This window comes from Schistocerca piceifrons, chromosome 4 (genome assembly GCF_021461385.2).
Source record: "Schistocerca piceifrons isolate TAMUIC-IGC-003096 chromosome 4, iqSchPice1.1, whole genome shotgun sequence".
Taxonomy (NCBI): Eukaryota; Metazoa; Arthropoda; class Insecta; order Orthoptera; family Acrididae; genus Schistocerca; species Schistocerca piceifrons.
In genome coordinates this window covers 449,786,419-449,808,293 of record NC_060141.1, presented here as the reverse complement: position 1 = coordinate 449,808,293, position 21,875 = coordinate 449,786,419, and the positions used below count along the sequence as shown (strand labels likewise).

Here is a 21,875-nt window from a genome sequence, read left to right as displayed (position 1 = left end):
AGAAAAAAAAATGTAGTTTTACTACTTTTATAATGATTCGACATACGGCAAAATAATAGAAACACAATCATTATGTACCTATATATGGGCACTTCATACATTTACACATACATACATATCTACACCATTATACACCCAAACATTTAAAAATTGCTAGTATACAAACCATCACTCATTATTAGTATTATACGAGGTTCGTCCAGAAACTACAGAACATTTCGTCAAAAAGCAATTCATTTATAAAGTTACAGTAACTTATTCTATTTATCAATATAGTCGGCATAACTGTCAAGGCACTTACTGTAACATGGGATCAGTTTATCAGTTCCCATGTTGCACTCGTCTACCGCAAGGATTTGTGCCACGATGTCACTGCTTGTTTCAGGACTTCACCGCCCGCGAACTGTTTTCAAAAACTCTTTTAGTTCCGGGAATAAATAAAATTAATTGGTGGCAAGTCAGGGCTGTAAGGAGGATTTCCCACTTACGATGAGCATCTTGATGTGTTTAGGCTGATGTGAGAGGCCGCTCGCTGTCATGAATCAAAAACATCTTTGCTGACAACATGCAACGTCACCAAATACTCGTTCATTGCACTATCACCACAAGCATGCTTTATTTGTATATAAAATTTAATAGATCGAACATATTGTGCATTCAGAAAACGACTGACACAACGCAGTTCGGATTTGGTGAGATTTTCTATGGACGCCGCTACTTCTAAGGATTACAGAACAGACAGGCGTGACCGATCGGCAACAAACCGCTGGCACTGAGACGACAGAAGTAGCTAACGGGAATGCTTGCGACCACGTTGTTGGAGTATCGGTGCTGGGTGTGGTATGCAATCGTTCTTTCCTGTCTCGATGATCCCCGACATACTCGGATGTTTTCACTTAACTCTTGTAATAGTAAAATAGATTATTTAAATCTGTTCGGGCTGAGAACAGATAGAAAGTTGCCATGGAAGTATCACGTTCAAGATCATGTGCAGAAACTGAATGCTGCTATCTTTGCTCACTTTCACGCCATTATGTCGCATGAAGTATTTTGCAGCAACCCTGCGCTCTCACGAAGAACATTCTTAGTACCAGAAAAGGACGGTCATACTGGGGTGTCAGTTAGTGAAATTCGTGTAAACCATCGTTCAAGTGTCTCCGAATACCAGCTCTGCCATCTATGTACACATATTCCATCATGGATTTGTTGTTGATAATATCGACTTGTTCAGGAGGAACTACAATACTCCTTCAGTGAACACTAGACGGAAATAGGGTATGGAAGTAGATAACATTTTCTGAAGCAGCGTACTGAAAAGCGTGCGCTATTCAACAAGAATAATTTTCTGTAGGTTCCCAGCAGAAGTGAAACAGTTCAGTAAATAACCTCAACTGTTGAAACCAAAATTAAAATTTTTCTGACCCTCATTCTGTTCACAGAAGTTCCCCATAGTAGATGCAGCCCTTTCTCTGTAACGCTTTATTTATTCTCATACCCTCTCAGACCACTTTTTTTCATTTTATGGCTTTTTAATTTTTCCCATAAATTTTCTAATCAGCATTCTGGAAACTATGAACTGATTATTTTGAGAAGCAACATGCTTTGACTCGCATTATCTCCCAGAACTGGTATAAAAATAAATGAATAAAATTACGAAATGGATAGGTTGAAGTTAGATATAGTGGGAATTAGTGAAGTTCGGTGGCAGGAGGAACAAGACTTCTGGTCAGGTGACTACAAGGTTATAAACACAAAATCAAATAGGGGTAATGCAGGAGTAGGTTTAATAATGAATAGGAAAATAGGAATGCGGGTAAGCTACTACAAACAGCATAGTGAACGCATTATTGTGGCCAAGATAGATACGAAGCCCACGCCTACTACAGTAGTACAAGTTTATATGCCAACTAGCTCTGCAGATGACGAAGAAATTGAAGAAATGTATGATGAAATAAAAGAAATTATTCAGATTGTGAAGGGAGACGAAAATTTAATAGTCATGGGTGACTGGAATTCGAGTGTAGGAAAAGGGAGAGAAGGAAACGTAGTAGGTGAATATGGATTGGGGGACAGAAATGAAAGAGGAAGCCGCCTGGTCGAATTTTGCACAGAGCACAACATAATCATAACTAACACTTGGTTTAAGAATCATGAAAGAAGGTTGTATACTTGGAAGAACCCTGGAGATACTAAAAGGTATCAGATAGATTATATAATGGTAAGACAGAGATTTAGGAACCAGGTTTTAAATTGTAAGACATTTCCAGGGGCAGATATGGACTCTGACCACAATCTATTGGTTATGACCTGTAGATTAAAACTGAAGAAACTGCAAAAAGGTGGGAATTTAAGGAGATGGGACCTGGATAAACTAAAAGAACCAGAGGTTGTACAGAGATTCAGGGAGAGCATAAGGGAGCAATTGACAGGAATGGGGGAAATAAATACAGTAGAAGAAGAATGGGTAGCTTTGAGGGATGAAGTAGTGAAGGCAGCAGAGGATCAAGTAGGTAAAAAGACTAGGGCTAGTAGAAATCCTTGGGTAACAGAAGAAATATTGAATTTAATTGATGAAAGGAGAAAATATAAAAATGCAGTAAGTGAAACAGGCAAAAAGGAATACAAACGTCTCAAAAATGAGATCGACAGGAAGTGCAAAATGGCTAAGCAGGGATGGCTAGAGGACAAATGTAAGGATGTAGAGGCCTATCTCACTAGGGGTAAGATAGATACCGCCTACAGGAAAATTAAAGAGACCTTTGGAGATAAGAGAACGACTTGTATGAATATCAAGAGCTCAGATGGAAACCCAGTTCTAAGCAAAGAAGGGAAAGCAGAAAGGTGGAAGGAGTATATAGAGGGTCTATACAAGGGCGATGTACTTGAGGACAATATTATGGAAATGGAAGAGGATGTAGATGAAGATGAAATGGGAGATATGATACTGCGTGAAGAGTTTGACAGAGCACTGAAAGACCTGAGTCGAAACAAGGCCCCCGGAGTAGACAATATTCCATTGGAACTACTGACGGCTGTGGGAGAGCCAGTCCTGACAAAACTTTACCATCTGGTGAGCAAGATGTATGAAACAGGCGAAATACCCTCAGACTTCAAGAAGAATATAATAATTCCAATACCAAAGAAAGCAGGTGTTGACAGATGTGAAAATTACCGAACTATCAGCTTAATAAGTCACAGCTGCAAAATACTAACACGAATTCTTTACAGACGAATGGAAAAACTAGTAGAAGCCAACCTCGGGGAAGATCAGTTTGGATTCCGTACAAACACTGGAACACGTGAGGCAATACTGACCTTACGACTTATCTTAGAAGAAAGATTAAGGAAAGGCAAACCTACGTTTCTAGCATTTGTAGACTTGGAGAAAGCTTTTGACAATGTTGACTGGAATACTCTCTTTCAAATTCTAAAGGTGGCAGGGGTAAAATACAGGGAGCGAAAGGCTATTTACAATTTGTACAGAAACCAGATGGCAGTTATAAGAGTCGAGGGACATGAAAGGGAAGCAGTGGTTGGGAAGGGAGTAAGACAGGGTTGTAGCCTCTCCCCGATGTTGTTCAATCTGTATATTGAGCAAGCAGTAAAGGAAACAAAAGAAAAATTCGGAGTAGGTATTAAAATTCATGGAGAAGAAATAAAAACTTTGAGGTTCGCCGATGACATTGTAATTCTGTCAGAGACAGCAAAGGACTTGGAAGAGCAGTTGAATGGAATGGACAGTGTCTTGAAAGGAGGATATAAGATGAACATCAACAAAAGCAAAACAAGGATAATGGAATGTAGTCTAATCAAGTCGGGTGATGCTGAGGGAATTAGATTAGGAAATGAGGCACTTAAAGTAGTAAAGGAGTTTTGCTATTTGGGGAGCAAAATAACTGATGATGGTCGAAGTAGAGAGGATATAAAATGTGGGCTGGCAATGGCAAGGAAAGCGTTTCTCAAGAAGAGAAATTTGTTAACATCGAGTATAGATTTAAGTCTCAGGAAGTCATTTCTGAAAGTATTCGTATGGAGTGTAGCCATGTATGGAAGTGAAACAAGGACGATAAATAGTTTGGACAAGAAGAGAATAGAAGCTTTCGAAATGTGGTGCTACAGAAGAATGCTGAAGATTAGATGGGTAGATCACATAACTAATGAGGACGTATTGAATAGGATTGGGGAGAAGAGAAGTTTGTGGCACAACTTGACCAGAAGAAGGGATCGGTTGGTAGGACATGTTCTGAGGCATCAAGGAATCACCAATTTAGTATTGGAGGGCAGCGTGGAGGGTAAAAATCGTAGAGTGAGACCAAGAGATGAATACACTAAGCAGATTCAGAATGATGTAGGTTGCAGTAGGTACTGGGAGATGAAAAAGCTTGCACAGGATAGAGTAGCATGGAGAGCTGCATCAAACCAGTCTCAGGACTGAAGACCACAACATATATATGTAATGCATACATATTGTTCTAAAACAGACGTAATGTTTTCACCTACATATCTTTCGTAAAGTCTAATAATGTAGCACAGACTATGTTAAACATTGACTGACTAGATCTGAGTGGACACAGCCACCTCATTTAGTATGAAGAATGAAGAGTTTCTATCACTCTTATTTTACATAAGCACATTATTACGCACTACTAAATGGGTTCGAGTTCGCCTCCGTAACCGAGTGGACTGCCGGCACGGTACCTCAGCGTGTTCGGTCTGGGAGCTGGCTGGCCTCTGTAATAAAAAGTTGAGTGGAAGGATCAACAAACGAGCTTTAACGGATGTCACGTGACGTCCGCAACGACCAAACCCAACGATCAACAACGAACAAAAATACAAAAACTGGTCAGTGTAGATGGCTGCCATGCAGAAGATCCGTGTTCGACTCCCGGTACTGCCAAAGCTTTTGCTTGGTGGGTGGACTGGGGTGCACTCAGCCTCGTGATGAAAACTGAGGAGCTACTCGAGTGAGTAGTAGCGGCTCCACGGTCTGGAACGTCAATAAAACGGCCGGGAGAGCGGCGTGCTCACCACATTCCCCGCCATACCACATTCGCATAACGCTGCAAGACGGAGTGTAACACGGTAGGCCGGTCAACATTCCTTGGGCCTTCACCGGCTGGACGAGGAGCTAATTTAAACTAGTTTAAAGACAATAGACGTAAACACGAGTTGTCACTATAAAATAAGGGGCCTGTTGCTATAAAACATTTTATTTCAAAAACACACATATTTAGTAATTGCCATCCTCAATCCGTACATTTCTCTATGCAAAGTTTCCAGTGATGGAAACGGTGCTGGAAGCCTTCCTCTGTGAGCTCCTTGATGACCCGAGCAGCTTTACCTTTCATTACTTCAACGGACTGAAATCTTGCTACTTTTAATGCAGATTTGACCTTGGAGAATAAATAAAACTCACATGTTGCTAGCTCAAGCGAATCCCGGTGGGTGATCTAACACCGGATGCTGCGCTTCGCCAGAAATTTCTTAACAGACAATACTGTATGAGCCTGTGTGTTGTGTACTTCCATAAATCTGGTCGATTCTTTCTTATTTTCTCATGAAGTTGAGCAAGAACCTCAACGTAGTAACTTCGATTAATTGCATGACCTTCACGAAACAAGCTCAGAAACACGATTCCATGAATACTTTAAAAACATCTTTATCACTTTCAATCATTTTTCGCTCTCAGTGAAGTTGGGGCATTCCGGTGCGTGGGCTGGCGCCCAGTGCTTGAATCATAAGTGAAAATCCAAGATCCGTCACATGTTATCACTCTTTCCAAGAAATTAGAATCATTTTCAGAGGTATTCAGATTGTCAGTACAAACATTGAAGAACATGGATTTGTTATGGATCTGGCAGCCGACGAACCGCCAGAACTACGAGGGAAAATGAATTGCGGGTATGTTTGGCTGTGACTCAAAGTGCACGAAAATCAACCAGACGATTATCAAGCGAGCTGGATTTATCACGAAGGTCAGTGCAAAGAATGTTACGCAAAGAGAAGTTTAAATTTTACATTCCGCGTTTACTACATGGGTTTCTTAAGAATGATCCAGATCGACGTCTTCAGTTTTGTGAATTGATGCTTGACCAACAGAAACACGATCCTAACCTATTTAGTAAAACTGTGTGGTCCAAAGAGCCCAATTGAAGTTAAGCCGACACGTTAACAGACGTAACTGCACTTACTGGTATACTGACAATCAAATTCTTTTTTTAGAATAACCACTAAATCAACCTGGTATTAGTGTTTGGGGAGCAGTATCGTCATGTGACGTACTTCGACCATACTTTTCTGAAGAAATAGTGACAGGAGAGAACTATTTGGATATGCTTCAGAATTACACGGTACCACGACTTATGACGTGTGCTGAAAAGTTTGAAGAAATTTACTTCCGACGTGATGCCGCTCCACCACATTGTGCAACTGCCGTCCGCGATTATTTAAACGAAACCTTCCAAAGACTAGTGATTGGTCGAAGGGGAGGGACTGACATGCCTCTACGTTCATCAGATATAACACCCTTCGATTTTTTCCTATGGGGTGTCTCTTCATGATTTGGATAGTGATACACTCTATGCCACAGAGTATTTAAAATGTATTAATGAAGGCGGAAAACAGTTCTAACATAAAAAGTAGTTGTATGTGCTGTTTGTATCTGTATTGAAACGTAAATTCAATCTTTTGTTCAAATCAGTGCCGAGTGTCCAGTCACTGCCGGCCGCTGTGACAGAGCGGTTCTAGAAGCTTCAGTCCAGAGCCGCGTTGCTGTTACCGTCCTAGGTTCGAATCCTGTCTCGGGCATGGATGTGTGTGATGTCATTAGGTTAAGGGGACTGATGAGCTCACCTGTTAAGTCCCATAGTGCTTAGAGCCATTTGAACCATCTGATTTGTCCACTCACTTCTGCGCCACCCCGTACGTCTAATTTGCCTACTCGGAGGTCGTGTGCGTTGATTATCATAACATGCGTGTCTTCTGTTCTGTACAACTTATGAAGATGTTGAGTTTCCTATGGGTTGGCCGCAAATGTTAGTATTTGAGAAAAGTCATCGGCATAGCCTTTGTCTTTATATATGGGGAAAACTGTAACAGTCACGATTTGAACTAGTGTGAAATTTTTTAAATGAGACAGCGTATATATCCTATAAAATTTTTGTAATGAGAATTCTGGAACAGGCTGTTAGCCTCCATTCATTGAAAACAGAGTGCAGTGGCAGAAACAAAATGACCTTTGAACAATAGTGTTAATGCAGAGTCGAGTATAAATGGAAGAACTTGAAAAAGTGTGAAATTAACAAACTTAGTAGATACCGCGCTCAGTTGAATAATGCAGAAATTTATTCACTGGCCGAAGTCCTTTCATGGAGAATAATGAGGATATTGAGTTATTTAAAACTGTACAAAACATACATCGAGGAATTAAGGAAATAAATAAAAAATCGAGCGAAACATGTAACAACTGTACATATAATAACTTTTCCTTCTGATTTTCGATAAATTAGTGTAAGCAATGTTATGATTTCATTTCTTTTTCTTTTCGTGTCATTATGTTAAAGAAACTGTAAGCAACTTTCGATGTGAATATTAATATTTATGTCAAATTTCAAGCAATGCTATAACAGAATTGAAGTGTAACCCATGTTGAATATATTGTAACATGTTTAAAATTGTAATTGTGCGCCTGGTCCATACGTAGGCAATGTATTAGGATATGTGGAATGTAAAACCTTTGTTGAATACACTGTCTGTAGGGGAGCGGTAAAAGGTGGAGGCAGGCGAGCGCGGGAAAATGCACACGGGCGCGGCACGGCATAACGGGCTCAGCAGTAGTAGTCGGAGTTGGGCTTTGATCTGAGCAACACGTTCTGGATCGAGGAGGCTCTCCTGGAAAATGTGATTTCATTGAGCCTCGGATGTGCTATTTCCGACGACTGTACAGCATGGCTATATTCCATAGGCACTAAATGGAAAAGGATTGCGACGCTAAGAAGAAGCAAAGTGCCGATAAATCAAGAGCCATAGCTGTGATTGTACAGGTTGAAACATTTAGTACTGTATTCGTGTGGACCAGTGTTACTTTTGTTCCTGACTGTTCAATAACAACTTAACTGTTACCAGAATTGTCCTATCATTTAATTATTCTCATCACTAACCTAGACAGGGTCCTTTCCACATGTTGTGCAATCCGAGTGTCCCGAAATGAAGATTTAAAGTTTATGTTAATAAGAATTACCTGCAGACCTATCTATGCTAGAATGATGTTTAAGGAACTTTATTGTTAATGAATGTACAAGTAAAGAACATAGGTCTGACAAAGTTGGAAGATAATGTTGAAATTGATTTAGTAATGAAGTATAATTAATTTTAGACAAAAATAATGGTAGTTAAATAGGCAAGAAATAAGACAAAAAAGAGAAATAGAGTAGTAATTCATATATTGGAAACCTTGAGTGCTTAATGAGTTCAATAGTCAAAGACTTTCAATACAGTGACAATTACAGTTTCAGCCCCCCTCCCCCCAACCCCCCTTTTCTTTTCTATTCATTTAAATTCTGAAGTGTACTGAACTGATTTGATCAGCAAAGTTAAAGTCAATATAAAACCTAAATTTATCAGTGTTTTACCCTTCTTAAAATTGACATTGTATGTGTGTTTCAAAAGTGCTATTTCTAGGGTAACCTATGCCCGATTTCAGTCGGATCAATAGACAAAACGCAGTTTGTAGTAATCATTATAGTGTAATGTTGTGTATTTATAGCTTGTCCAAATTAGTACAGAAAGGGAAAATATTAGTTCAGTAGATTTTTCTGATTCTAAAATTTACCATATAATGCAGTATTGCTACGTGTTGTTATGCTTGTACGTACATCCACTTGTACAGGAAAAAAACTCACTTAGTGCCTAATCAGGCTGGCGACCGTATTATTAACAATTGGTAGCATCTGCTGTGTATGTTTCTTGCCCGTCCTAACGTGTAGTTGCACTTTAGACTTGCTTGACGTATCATTGTTGTTACTGAGTGGGTGTAAGTCTGATTTTGCCTCCATTCAGGTACACGCGGTCAACATATTTACTAAAATCCTTTCTTATAAGGTGAAGCCCGTCAACTTACCATAGTACAGGCTTTAAAGAGTTAACGTACGCCCGAGCGTAGACGTTACAAGTGGCTTCCCGGTGACAGGACATCCAATTGTTATCGGTCACAAATTAATGTGAATACCGAGCAGTGGATGTTCAGTGGCACGAATTGCAATAATTTTTAGTTAAGTAAATAGCAGTGAACGTCAAGTACGGTGGAGTGGGGTGTAATTTGCATTCAGTATGGACAAGAACGTAGAAACAGTAGATGTGCCGAGCGAAATGGAAAATGCGGCTGGCAATGACAGGAGTGTACGCAGCCAGATAACAGATGGCGTTAGCGGAAGACAATTGGCGTACATACAATATCACGAACATGTTAACGCACAGATTGAAGTGTCGAGATTGCCTCGAACACAGCAAGAGATAAAACAAGAAGTAGGGGATGACTTTGTAGACGATAGTGGGTACGTGAACGAATCCACTGACATGTTTGATTCTCCACAGATAAAGAAAGAACCGAAAGAAACTTTTGAGGTAGGATCGGAACACACTGATTCCGTAGAACAAAACAGTATGAAAATTTTATCATGAACGATTTATTTGAACAATTAACCAAACAAATTGTAGGACAGAGTGATCAACTTCAAAAACAAGTCAGTAATCAGGTTAGTCAGCTCAAAACACAGAATGATCAACTGAAAACACACGTTGCAGAGCAGCTGAAAACACAGAATGATCAGCTTAAAACAAGGGTTAGTCAGCTTAAAACACCCGTTGACGAGCAGCTTAAAACACAAAGTAATCAGATTAAAGCACAGGTCGAAGAACAAGGAATTAAAATTAGTACACAAATAGAACAGGTAGAACAAAAAGTGGGTAATTTAAGTTCTGTGGTAAATACTATGAAATTTGAAATTGACACAATCAACAAAAATATGGATACCATGCAGGGGGAAATTGACAATATTAACAGTAGGTTTGATGTTGAAATTCTCAACATCCAAGAGAAAGTAGAGCCTCTAGTTGAAACGAAAGTAGACGAAAAAGTTTTCGGTCTTAAAACTGAGATCGTAAACGAATGTCAACACGGAATCTCACGATTGAAAAAGGCAGTTTCAGACACTGAAAGAGATTTAGGTGAGAAAGTTACCGGATGTGTACAAAAATGTGAACAAAATACTTCGAAAATTCAAGGCAAAATTTTCGATCTTGAGGGTAAAATTAAAGATAGGCCCGGTGTTGTCTGTAATGGCACACCAATTACGAAGCTATTGGAAGGTGAGGAACGCTTCGATCCCGCCAAGAAACATAACGGATGGCATCCGTTAGATTTCATCAAAAATTGCGAGAGAATATTTCCTGAACACTTGTCTGATCAGGAAAAGATAAACGTAGTAATTAGCGCCTTAGCAGGTGACGCTAAGCGCTGGGGAATTAATTTGAATACCGAACGAATGACGTTCGAAGAATTTAAACAAAAGTTTACGGAAGAATATTGGTCCGAACAAAAACAGGATCATTTGTGGCGCGAGTTTATCATGGCCAAACTTCATGATAACAGGGGCAGGAATTCTTTAAAAGATTTCTGCGAATATTGGTACCGGAAGTTGACGCATTTAAGAGGAAGAAGATCCGATTCTGAAATAATATGGGAGTTATATAAAAAGCTTCCAGAAGATTCGAAGAGATACGTGGGAAGCAATCATCGCAGCTTCCAAGCGTTTCTCGAAAGGGTCGAAGACGAAAACCACTGGCGCGAAAGTCGTGCCAATTATCAAAATATTGGTAACAGGAATAATCGTAATAATGACGAGAGAAATGACGGCGAAGGGTTTCGCGTCAACGTGATACAGAGAGGAAGAGGCAGAGGAAGAGGAAGGGGAAGTTATCTAGGTCGCGGTAGAGGGTATACCGCGGAAGATGATAATGACGCGGGAACTGATTTCCGCGAACGTTGCGGGCCAAACGGAAGCGGACAGTACATATCGGCCCCGATTTAAGAAATGTTACCGGACCGACAGTAAAGTTATGAGACAGGCGTGGAACGACGCAACGTGTTGTTGCGAAGCAAGCGTCAGGTGCGGGCATAAATGAGTCATCGTTGCCGCGCAGAGCGCTACATGTTAACAGGCGAGTGGAGCATCAGAGGGTAATGGCCCAGCCTAGCACAACAGCTGTTCGGAGAGAAACCGATAGCAATGCGGCAGCATTAGATACGAGCACTGCCGTAAGTACTGGTGCATACATTACGAGTGGTAATTCCGTGGCGAAGGATATAGTAGATGAAACGGTGGAGACACAGAGGCGCGGTTAGCAGTATTAGCAAAAAAGTAAATGGCGAGAATGATCTAGCAGAAGTAACTGACTGGTGTATGCAGATCGACGATCTGTACAAGGGCCTAAAGCAATGTGAGTGGGAGGATTTTAAGAAGGAGTATGAGGCAAGGAAGTTGATCAGTGAAAAAGGAGATAATAGGGACGTCGATAAGGTGACGTGGCCCAAAGTTGAAGAGGAGAGAGTAAACAGCGCCGCGCTGAGTACGCGTGCTGCCGATAGGACGATGATTAAAGATAGGAAGGAATTGGAGGATGAAATACTAATCATTGACGAGGAAGTAACTTCTGTTAACGATCCGCCAACAGTGCGAGCTGCTACCGAAAAGCACCGTGAGGAAGGAGCAGGTAATTACCTGAAAGTAATTGAAGTCCACGAGGATTACACGAAATATGAATTAACAGTAGCTGTGAGTAAAGCTGATAATGAGGACGTTTTGCCGAAAGAGGATACTGAGTTAAAATCTAAACCTGACGAAAACGCAGGGGAAGAACTTAGTGCCTGTCTCAGAAAAGCTTTTATGTTAGAACCTGAAAGCGATCCAGAATGGTCGGATTCGGACGATAGTTCAAATGACGAATATTTCGGTACTGGTGAAAATAATGGGGATGCAGCTGATTGCGATATTGTACCTAATGATGACGAAGTTTCAAAACAAAACCCAGATGTTGAGACCGAACAAAGAAAGAAAGAGCCACCTGACGACTCAGGGTCTATTTTACAAAGAGTTCAAGTAATCAATGACTTTGAACTCCCGGAACCAAAGAAACCGCCAGATATAGGTGGGGGTGAATGTTAAAAGCATATCTTGGGACGATGTTATCGTCGACCCGGATTTGCTTAGGGAAGATCACAACAATGAAAAACATTCGACGGTGAAACAAACTGTAATACCAGTTGAAATTTATAATGTGAAATTGCAGGTACTTCTTGATACGGGATCTCAGATAAACGCAATCTCCCAGTCGTTTTTCGAACACATTTGTGATGAGCCTGGAATAGTAATTATGTCAGTGACGGGTGTAAAAATTGTTGGTGCTACTGGCAAGACTAGCAAGCCGGGAAAGAACCAGATTTTGGCTGAATTTAGTATAAAAGGACAAAACTTTGAACACGATTTTTTGGTTGTGCCAGACTTGAGTACTGAAATGATTCTGGGAATAGATTGGTTGGATAAAGAAAAGGTTATTATTGATTGTAGCCAGGAAGTGATCAAAATTTATAGTACATCTAGGAATTTAGAAGTAAAATTTGAGGAAAATGGGAAGGTGTTCGATTCAGAAATTGATTCTTTATTGTTGGAGATTGACCAAGGGAATGATGGTTTGACAAACAAGTATGAGGTGTACCATGTCCAGAGGTTAATAAATGAGAGTGACAAGCAGGGGCATGATTTTAAAGAAATGGTGGAAAATTTGAAGGGAATATCTCCCGAACAGAAAACATAAATGCTTGATATTTTAGAAAGTAACAGCACCGTATTTTCGGACAAACCTGGCCTAGTTAAGAACTTTGAATACCAGATTGAGACAATAGAGCATAAACCTTTCTTTGTAAGACCGTTTTCGATGCCCATATCAAAGAGGCAGGCTGTGCAAGTGGAAATAGATAAAATGATAGAATGGGGTGTAATCGAACGGAGTAGCAGCGAATATAATAGTCCCCTTATCATCGTGAACAAAAGGGATGGGGGCGTAAGAGTAGTTATTGACGCCAGGACTTTGAACAAAATTGTAAAAAAGGAAATAGACAGACCTGAAAATCTGGACGAAATGCTTCAAAAATTTTATAATGTGAAGTATTTAACCAGTCTGGACATGACAGCCGGATACTGGCAAATTCCTTTGAGTAAAGAATCCCGTAAATATACCGCTTTTCTATTTGCTGGGAAATGCTATCAGTATAAAGTAGTACCATTTGGGCTTAGCACTTCGGTGGCAGTATTTATTAGGGCACTGTACTTTGTATTAGGGAGAGAACTGAGTTCCCGGCTAACCATTTATGTAGATGATTTACTGATTGCTGCAGAAGAATGGCAAGAGCATTGTGAATTATTCCATAAAGTTTTCGTTGCTCTACAAGCAGGTGGCATGACGCTTAAGTGGAAGAAATGTGAATTTGTGAAATCGGAGATAAAGTTTCTGGGGTACATTATTACTACGACCGGTATTGGCAAGGACCCGGAGACGTTAAGTGCAATAGCAGAGTGTCCAGCTCCTAGAAACAGAAAACAGTTGAAAGCCTTTTTGGGTTTATGTGGGTTCTATAGAAAATTCGTCAAGGGGCAAGTTTTTAATAGTCCTCATTTGAATAATCTACTTAAGAAAAATAGTGCTTTTGTGTGGACCGAAGGGTGCGCGAGAGATTTTGAAAATTTAAAAAGTGAACTTTTGAATGACAAAATTTTGCATCACCCCATACTGTCAAAACCTTTCCATATGAGTACTGACAGCAGTGCTTATGGAATTGGTATAGAAGTTTTCCAAGAAATCTGTGATGGCAAGGAAATCGAACACAGGACTATCGTATTTGCAAGTAGAACTCTAACAAAATACGAGAGAAACTACACTATATCAGAAAAGGAAGCTTTAGCCATTATATGGGGGTTAAAGAAATTCAGAAATTATTTGTGGGGCCATAAACTCATCAACATACTGACCACAAAGCTTTAACTTTTCTTAAGGATTGTCGTTTACTTAATGGCAGGCTAACTCGTTGGGCTTTGTACCTGAAACAATTTGATTACGAGATCTGCTACGTTAAGGGTACTGAGAATTATGTGGCAGAAGCGTTATCTCGATTTCCTAATGGTATGAGTGAAGTGCCCAATGAAAATGGTGAAGAGAGTACTTTTCAGATAAGGTATATGAAAGAGGTTTCAGGAAAAAGGGAAATTGAACAAATATGTAAAAATACAAGATACCATCAAAATGAGGATCTGACATGGAAATCTGTGAAAGTAAATTTTGACAGTGTGCAGTATCCTCAAATTAAGAAGTATTACAAAATCTTTAAAGGCATTTTATATAGGAGGAAAGAATTAGCCACTGAGGAATGGAGAGTATGTTGGCCACACCAGTTCGATACCGAGGTCATAGACTATTTTCATTTAGCATTGGGGCATAGTGGTCCAAAGAAATGTTTGAATAAACTGAATAATGTAGTAGTGATTGCTGGTAGTGTCAGTAAGAGGGTAAAGGAACGAATTAAGTCGTGTGATGTCTGTCAAAGGGCCAAAGTACCAAACAGAACTAATAGAGGTCCAATGCAAAGTACATTACCTGAAGACACCCTAGAATTATTATCGGTAGATTTATATGGTCCCCTCCCAAAGACTTCGGGAAATTGTGCATATATTTTAGTAATTTTGGAAGTATTCTCAAAGTTTGTGAAATTATACCCCTTGAAAAGAGCAACAGCAAAAGCTGTATTTAATAGGATGGTCGAATACTTCAGAACCATCGGGAAACCCAAGGCATTACTATCTGACAATGGACCCCAGTTCATATCCAAAATTTGGAAAGAAGGAATGGAGCAAAATGGTGTGGAGGTTAAATATATATCAGCTTATCATCCTGCTAGCAACCCGGTTGAAAGGTACATGCGAGAAATCGGAAGATTGTGTAGAACGTACTGCAGTCATAACCATAGGGCCTGGGGCAAGTTTATATCGGACTTTGAGACTGTCATGAACACCTTACATCATGAATCTACTGGGTTCCCACCGGAAGAAATTTATTTAGGCAGCAGAAGTAAAAGTTTAATTGAGGAAAAACTAGAGTTTCCGCCTTGTACAAGCTTGGGGTTGAGTCAAAAGAAAGAATTAGTCAGAAATAGGGCAATGCAAAAAGCTGAATCTAGATCTAAAAGACATGATAAAAATCTGAAAGTTTCAAAATTTAAAATTGGGGATTATGTTTTTTTAAAAACCCACGAAAAGTCTAGTGAACTGAACCATGAAATTTCCAAATTTAAATACATTTATAATGCACCATGTATAATACAGAACATTCCACACGATAATGCTTACTACCTGATCTACCCAAAATCCAAAAGACCTTTAGGTGTAAGAAATATTGTGGACGTGAAACTGTATGTTCCTTGAAGTGAGTGAACTAAGTACAATCAGAAAACAATTTACAGTAAATATGCTATGTATTATGCTGAAGCTAATTTATGCCAAATGTAACAAACCTTTGTAACTTAGGTAGACCAATGTCAGTGTACTAATGTAATTATGTGAGTTTCAGATTACCAATTGTACTATAAATGTAAAGAGGTATGGAGAAAAAGGGCTGAAAAGAAAGGATAAATGCAATCAGCCAGATAAAAGATGGGACTGTCAAAAATAAAAATGGGTAGTGTATGAGCCATAATATAAAGGACTGCCAAACACCAAAGAGGGCAAATAAATAGTCAAAGGAGAATTGTAAGTGTGATACAGGAGATGTGACAATATGCAGTGCAAAGGACTGCCCAAATCTGAATAATAGTAATTTTCTAAATATTATTGTGTTTTTTTAGTAAATAACGAAATGGACTGCCATTCAATGCAAGCAGCAACAAATTGTCTTATAGTGTATATAGATATTTGTGTTTGCTTTTGTAGTTAAGTGGTTGTGTTCCAGATTTTGAAATTATTTCTTTGAGAAATTTAGTAAAAATGAGTAATTTGTTATTTAAATAATGTTGTGATAGGAGAGTGGACTGTGCCAAAGGCACTTAAGTAAATGATAAGTAAATGTTCTTGATATGTTAAAAAGTGTAGATCTATATAATGTGAGTGAAAGGAAGCTTGTGGTATTAATTCTTTTTGGATGGGAAATTCACATAAAGATTCAGAACCACTGTATAAATGTAAAATTTAGTGTTCCCATCAAATTTGTACTTAGTAAAATTTACTGGAAACAGGGGCATGTGTAACAACAACTGTACATATAATAATTTTTTCTTCTGATTTTCGATGAATTAGTGTAAGCGATGTTTTGATTTCATTTCTTTTTCTTTTCATGTCATTATGTTAAAGAAACTGTAAGCAACTTTCGATGTGAATATTAATATTTATGTCACATTTCAAGCAATGCTATAACAGAATTGAAGTGTAACCCATGTTGAATCTATTGTAACATGTTTAAAATTGTAATTGTGCGCCTGGTCCATACGTAGGCAATGTATTAGGATATGTGGAATGTAAAACCTTTGGTGAATACCCTGTCCGTAGGGGAGCGGTAAAAGGTGGAGGCAGGCGAGCGCGGCATAACGGGCTCAGCAGTAGTAGTCGGAGTTGGGCTTTGATCTGAGCAACACGTTCTGGATCGAGGAGGCTCTCCTGGAAAACGTGATTTCATTGAGCCTCGGATGTGCTGTTTCCGACGACTATACAGCATGGCTATATTCCATAGGCACTAAATGGAAAAGGATTGCGACGCTAAGAAGAAGCAAAGTGCCGATAAATCAAGAGCCATAGCTGTGATTGTACGTGTGCGGTGCGCCTCGCCATCTCGCCGCCCGCCAACCGCCGCATCGACACGAACAGGTTGAAACATTTAGTACTGTATTCGTGTGGACCAGTGTTACTTTTGTTCCTGACTGTTCAATAACAACTTAACTGTTACCAGAATTGTCCTACCATTTAATTATCCTCATCACTAACCTAGACAGGGTCCTTTCCACATGTTGTGCAATCTGAGTGTCCCGAAATGAAGATTTAAAGTTTATGTTAATAAGAATTACCTGCAGACCTATCTATGCTAGAATGATGTTTAAGGAACTTTATTGTTAATGAATATACAAGTAAAGAACATAGGTCTGACAAAGTTGGAAGATAATGATGAAATTGATTTAGTAATGAAGTATAATTAATTTGAGACAAATATAATGGTAGTTAAATAGGCAAGAAATAAGACAAAAAAGAGAAAAAGAGTAGTAATTCATATATTGGAAACCTTGAGTGCTTAATGAGTTCAATAGTCAAAGAATTTCAATACAGTGACAATTACAGTTTCAGCCCCCCCCCCCCAACCCCCCTTTTCTTTTCTATTCATTTAAATTCTGAAGTGTACTGAACTGATTTGACCAGCAAAGTTAAAGTCAATATAAAACCTAAATTTATCAGTGTTTTACCCTTCTTAAAATTGACATTGTATGTGTGTTTCAAAAGTGCTATTTCTAGGGTAACCTATGCCCGATTTCAGTCGGATCAATAGACAAAACGCAGTTTGTAGTAATCATTATAGTGTAATGTTGTGTATTTATAGCTTGTCCAAATTAGTACAGAAAGGGAAAATATTAGTTCAGTAGATTTTTCTGGTTCTAAAATTTACCATATAATGCAGTATTGCTACGTGTTGTTATGCTTGTACGTACATCCACTTGTACAAGGAAAAAACTCACTTAATGCCTAATCAGGCTGGCGACCGTATTATTAACAATTGGTAGCATCTGCTGTGTATGTTTCTTGCCCGTTCTAACGTGTAGTTGCACTTTAGACTTGCTTGACGTATCATTGTTGTTACTGAGTGGGAGTAAGTCTGATTTTGCCTCCATTCAGGTACACGCGGTCAACATATTTACTAAAATCCTTTCTTATAAGGTGAACCCCGTCAACTTACCATAGTACAGGCTTTAAAGAGTTAACGTACGCCCGAGCGTAGACGTTACAAACATTCTGCGACTCGAAAACGAAACTCATATATACAATTGATAGGACGGAGAGCTCCTAAATGAAAACTGAAACTAAATGTAACGAGCTCTAAGGCGTCTTATGATAAGTTTCAGTCGTAATAATTAGTTAAGTTATTCAAAGTAATATTTGACATCATTGGAATTACGACTGGCGTGTTACAACTACCCTTTATCTGAATCTCACATTTTCGCTTCCTTAACTATGATAAAGAAAGACACAAAAACAGAAAACGTGTTTCACCATTGTTATAGTCTCTGCCAAAGATTTAGTTTATTCCACACAAAAAATTAGACGTTCATAGTTCACGTACAGGAACAACCGAGCGGGGTATAGAAGTGGTTAGCCCACTGGACTCTCGTGCTGCTGCTACGGTCGCCGGTTCGAAACCTGCCTCCGCCAGGGATGTGTGTGCTGTCCTTAGGTTAGTTAGGTTTAAGTATTCGAGAGAACGACGGTTCAAACCCGCTTCCGGCGGTCCTGATTTAGATTTTCCGTGTTTTCCCGAAATCTCTTAAGGCAAATGCCGGGATGGTTCTTTGGAAAGGGCACGGCCACTTTCCTTGTCCATTCCTCCCTAATCCCAGCTCGCGCTCCATCTCTAATGACCTCTTCCTCCTCCTCCTCCTGCAAAAAATCATTCATAGGAAGGTGGACACACAAGATGGCAATGTGTCATGGAGAACAGGTATGGCAGTGACACTAATACGTTGTGCGAAGTAATTATTCCCAGTCGGTACATATTTGCGTTAATCTACCTGTTAATAACGGATCTGGGTTACATACTAGATAAAAATAAAACAGAAAGCTGGTATTCTCACAAATTACTGCAACCGAAGAGACAGAATGTTCTTTGTAAAACGAAAGGAACAATTAGAAGTCAACTTGACATGTCCAAAAAGAGGACGTTCTCGTTATTGTATTTGAAGAGGTATACAGTCTAATTACCACTCATCTTTGTCCAAAACAGGTAGCGCCCCTGGCGTTCCGGCTTGTAAACGGCGTCCTTGTCGAATCACTGGGCTACGAAAGCACCACTTACAGAGAGAATTGTTCGAAGTGGTAAACCTTTAACGGTTTGCGAATAATGAACAAGTTCTCGTTCTAGAATTAGGCAGTATTACCCGCCATGAAAGACCAATTCTGTGTCGAATGGAAGCACCTGCGCCAGTATAATGGCAGCTGCCAGAATCCTTCAATGGCTTATAAACTTTGACTGCGGCGTAAAATCTAGCTTCAGGAACAGAACATGCTGCCAAGCTGGCACCAGCGTACAAGCACTGCAGTGTGTAATGTTCTGTTTTATAATTTTATTCTTTTATGTATACTGCATTTTAGTAAAATTTATTTCTCTCTCAATTATTACACTCTAAAAAAGGGAAAACATAAAATAAAAATTAAAAAAACATTACACCACTAAGGAATTATGTGTAAGGGACTGAAATCTGCAGACGTGATGCAAATGTACAGACAAGCAAATGTTTAAAATTTCAGAAAAATTGGATAACTCAATCAATAGGCAGAGCTTGAAAAATTGAGCAGGTCGTTACCATGTTGGTCCACCTCTGGCCATTATGCGAGCAGATATTCGACTCGGCACTGATTGGTAGAATTGTTGATGTCCTCCTGAGAAATTATCTTGCTGAATTCTGTCTGATTGGCTCGTAAGTTCGTCAATATCCCGAGATAGTAGTAGAGCCCTGTTCATAATAGTCCAACCGTACTCAACTGGCGAGAGAGCCGGAGATCTCTCTGGCCAAGGTAGCGTTTGGCAAGCTGTGGATTTTCCAGCCGTGTACGGAAGGGCATTGTCTTGCTAAAACGGCCGCCCAGGACGGGTTGTCATGAAGGGCAAATAAACAGGACGTAGAACATCGTCCGCGTACTAATGTGCTGTAAGGGATGACAACTAGAGGGCTCCTGCTATGGAATGAAATTGTACCCCAGCCAATTACTCTTGTGTGACGGACCATATAGCTAGTTTCCCGTCAGCCACGGTGGCCGAGCAGTTCTAGGTGCCTCAGTCCGGAACCGCGCGACTGATACGGTCGCAGGTTCGAATCTTGCCTCGGGAATGGCTGTGTGTGATGTCCTTAGGTTGGTTAGGTTTAAGTAGTTCTAAGTTCTAGGGGACTGATGACCCCAGATGTTAAGTCCCATAGTGCTCAGAGACATTTGAACCAAGTTAGTTTTCCACCCCTGCCCAGGGACTCGCCAGCCACTTCTTCCACCTAGAATCTCATTAATGGGAGTGAAATTGTCTACAGTATTGAGTCCCGCTTCGAACTGAGCCCCGATGATCAGCGAAGGAGACTTGACTGAACAGGCCGCGGATAGCAGTGGGATACCAACCTGACTTGCCCTCCATACGGTCCGAGAGCTAGGAGGGATGGTCTGGGCCGTCATTTCTTTTCATAGCACGATCCCCTTGGTTGTCATCCGTAGAGCACAGCCGTAAGTCGACGATATTCTATCCTCGGTTTTGATGCCCTGCACGGCAAGCCATCCTGGGCGGGTATTTCACAAGATAATGTCCGGCCGGAGACGTCGAGAGTTTCAATTGCTTCTCTCCGTTCTTACTCTATTCCATCTTGGCCAGTAAGGTCACCGGATCTCTCCCCAACTGAGAAGGTTTGGAGCATTATGGGCAAGACCCTTCTATCAGCTCTGAATTTGGAAGATCTCACTCGCCAATAATGATTTGGCAAGATATCCCTCAGGAGGACATCCAGCAATTCTATCAGTCAATTCTATCCCCGAATAACTGCTTGCGTAAGAGTCAGAGATGGGCCAATATGTTCTTGACTTGCTCAATTTGTCAACCTATATCTCTTGAAAAAATTATCCAACTGTTCTGAAATTTTAATCATTTGTTTGTTAGTAGATGTACATCACTTTCACCGCTATCCGCCTCATTCGGGTAACTCCATCGTTGAACGGAGGTTTTTTTCTGAGAGTGTATTTCTGCTTTTAAAAAAGTCTTTAGGAGAACAGGTACATTTGATATAATTTGTATTTATTTCCTACATCACTGTTATACTCTACAAAAGATACAACTGCTTCTTCAGCACGTTATTTAAGTATCTGGGCTACTTTCCTGTATTATGGAGCAAAGCTAATCAGTAAAACATTGTTATACACTCATGATCATAAATTAAGGATAATTGCAGAATGTGGTTCCACACAACGTGGCACTACACAAAACTGGAGCTATTAGCATAGACACGTAGGGAACACACACGACACAGATCTTTAAGTCCACGATATTGGTGACAAGTAGAGAAAACCGTCCCGAAACACATGTGTTACAAAACGCCACTGTTTCCTGCGCATGTACCCAGCAATCAATATGGGATATGATCACAATGCACACGTACACAGGCCGCACAACGGGTTGGCATACTCTGGATCAGGTGGTCGAGCAGCTACTGTGGTATAGCCTCCCATTCTTCCACCACTGCCTGTCGAAGCTCATGAAGTGTCGTAGGGGTTTGAAGAGGTGCAGCGATACTTCGAGCGAGAGCATTCCAGACGTGCTCGATGGGGTTTAAGTCTGGAGAACAGGCAGGTCGCTCAATTCACCTGATATCTTCTGTTTCAAGATACTCCTTCACGATGACAGCTCTGTGAGGTCGTGCTTTATCATCCATCCCCTGAAAAGGTGGTGCAAAATGACGTCCCGATACACCTGTTACGGTTCCTCTGTCAAAGACATGCAGGGATGTACGTTCACCAATCATAATCCCATCCTACACCAACAAACCACGACTT

The 21,875-nt window shown here is 40.1% G+C and overlaps 1 protein-coding gene across 3 annotated transcripts in view; it reads right to left on the bottom strand.

Annotated features, from left to right (window-relative positions):
* The window catches only part of LOC124795068 (neural cell adhesion molecule 2), a 631,935-nt gene that overhangs the window by 470,639 nt on the left and 139,421 nt on the right, over positions 1-21,875 (bottom strand). The window lies entirely within an intron of this gene.